At 41.0% G+C, this 2,742-nt stretch overlaps 1 pseudogene; it reads left to right on the top strand.

Moving 5' to 3' along the window:
* The first annotated feature begins 1,053 nt into the window (after positions 1-1,053).
* Positions 1,054-2,500, top strand: LOC147458627 (hypothetical protein At1g04090-like; annotated as a pseudogene).
* The last annotated feature ends 242 nt before the right edge of the window (positions 2,501-2,742 follow it).

Below are 2,742 nucleotides of genomic sequence, written 5' to 3'. Positions count from 1 at the left end.
ATATTTCTACTGCAAAGGTTTGAAGAGTTTACAATTAGACACTTGGTTTGGAAAGAGAGAGGGCTCCCATTGCGGCTTTACTCACGTCACTTTCTGGGAAAGCTTGCAGGTGCACAAATTAGACGGTAGGGTTTCCCATGCTATGACAGAAGCATCTAAAAAAGATTGAAAGTATGCACCTTTTTGGATCTTTCTTTCATGAGATGATTACCTATGCTACCTCATCTAAATCAAAGAAAAGGTTGTATAGGAATGTAGGTGCTATGCTACCTCAATAACCTACTATGCAATAGATTTGATGGAGCAATTTCTTGAAGCTAATGAGCAAGATTGTATAAGTCTTTTACTAGGACAGTTGGAGGACCAATTCCAATGGTTGCAAGAGGAAGTATAAAGTCATAACAAAAGCCCAAAACCACTAGTGAGGAGAAATCGGATTCTAAGGCAACACATCATCCAAGCTGCATCTATTCTAAAGAAGATCTTGCACGTCAAGCTGCTCTAGAGGACTCATCCTCACTAAGAAAGAAAAGAAGAAAATTATATAAGTTTAAATCATAAGCATAGGAGAGATGGAAGAAAAAGTAGGGAGAGCCACCTCATCCATAACCAACTCAACCCAAGCCATGAGAAGATCTAGTAGCGGAGAGAGCAAAATTTCAAATACTAGATAAAAAAGAAAAATTGCTTTGTAATAAAGGAGGAGGAGGATACTAGCTTGTCAACGAGTGTGCTACTTAAATTGATATTGGGGTGCTCACTTTTCAAAGCGTGTATCATGTTCTGTAGGTAAAACTAGTGAGGATTATATATAACTAGTGTGTAAACCCGTCTTCCACACGGGATGTAAGAAGGAACATGAATAAGCAGGAATATGGATTCAGTTTCCTTTATGTCGATTCTAGTGTCGACGCACCAATTCAAAGATGAATAAAGGTTTAGTCTAAGCTCATATCAAGATGCAAAGACATTTGCATAAATTGAGTGCAAAAGCGTTTAATTTTTCCTATTTTACTTGCTTGCACTGGTCTTTTCTGATGTGTAGGTCCATGAATTTTGCTTTGTAGTGTTGATTCTAGCACTAATGACATCGCCCTAGTCCCATGCTTGAAAAGAACTTCAGGTTCTTCTCTCATTGAAGTTTCAACTGTAGAACCAGAACAAATTGAATTTCTATGGTCCTCTTCTAGTAGTGTCAATTTTGGCATCACCTTGGGGCCACACTTGCAAGACAGTTCGTTTGCTCTCTCTGGATTTCCATCTCTAGAACAACTTAACTCTCTTATCAGAACATATGGACTGATCATCTACTTTCACCCTAAAGAACATTATTTTCCTACCTCAGTACATTAGGTTTTTGGTAAAGGGGCCTTGCTCTGTTCAAAAGGACAGAATGCACAAACATTGATCGTAGGGGATGGATCAAACTTACCCACAGGTGGATTTGATGATGATGAGTATTGGATAGGTCTTCCTAGTGATGGCATTGCAGATGAGGTGAGGATTGTCAATCTACCTACTCTTGTGGGTATTTTATTTTATCCTTTCAATGGTGCTGCAAGAGCCAAATTTGAGATTATACACTTGGACCTTGGCAAAATGGGGGAGCATTTGTCTGATTGGGAGCATGTCACTTTACGGATCGATACCTTGACAGGAAAGCTTTCAAAGGTCCTTTTTGTCACATCATAGTGGCAGCATGTGGGTTGATCCGATCGATCTAGAGTACGCTAATGACAACAAATTTGTGATGTATGCGTCTAGATCGGGCAATGTAAGTTATCCTCGTCCAGGGATTCACCTTCTAGGCGATCATGGAGTGGGTCTTAGGAATGATGCAGATAAAAGTCAGTATTTTTTGGATGCCAGTCAGAATTTTGAAATCATGTCTGCAGACTACGTTGGACTCAAAATGCTCCTATAGAGCCCGTATGGCTGTAGTTCATGCGAAAATGGGCATAAATTGGCTAACATGAACTGTCTTAGTGCATTGTAGGCAAGTGGAAAGCAAGTGGGAATTGGGTCTTGTAAGGATTGGCATGGCCATAGCAAAGCGAGCCGAAGCCAATGGGTGCCCAATTGCATATGAAGGCACGTCAGCAAAGTTAGTAATACCTTATTCTTACTATTCCAATGCAATAAAGTTGGCGGCCAATTCAGATGTTTTGATGATCACTTGCCCCTTACGGAGGGGACAAAGGGAAACATTAACCCGAAAGTCCTCGATGCCGTGGGTCCAAGTGGATTCCTCACAAACATAGCTCAAGGTCCGATATTGGATGAAGCAGAACTTCTGAAGGCATTGGTGGAGGTCCGTATTGGAGGAGTTGTCTTGGATGTGTTTGAGAATGAGCCTCAAGTCCCCCAAGAGCTGATGTCTTTGGATAATGTTGTTCTGACTCCTCATGTTGGTAGTTTGACATGGGAAACCAGGAGGGCTATGGTAGATCTTGTTGTTTCTAGCCTTGAAGCCTATTTTGTTGGGCATACTTGCAACTAGTTCTTATATACAATGTGGTCGTCCTTGTTGCAGTACCATGAAATAATTCAAGATGGGCAAGCAAATTTTGGAGGGTGTCTACTCAACAAGCAGGAGGCAAAGAAGAACAAGACAGCTTGGATGCACATAATCAAACATATCCCATCCCTTGCTGCGATAGCTCCTCATCTTGCATCTTGTCGTCTTCCCTTTGACCTCTATTTGAATATCCCTTCTTCTATCATATGTGCTCATCTTTGCAC

This window comes from Adiantum capillus-veneris, chromosome 4, assembly GCF_014529385.1.
Source record: "Adiantum capillus-veneris isolate H3 chromosome 4, ASM1452938v2, whole genome shotgun sequence".
NCBI classification, from domain to species: Eukaryota; Viridiplantae; Streptophyta; class Polypodiopsida; order Polypodiales; family Pteridaceae; genus Adiantum; species Adiantum capillus-veneris.
Note: the sequence above shows the minus strand (reverse complement) of the source record. Positions and strands in the feature narration are given on the sequence as shown.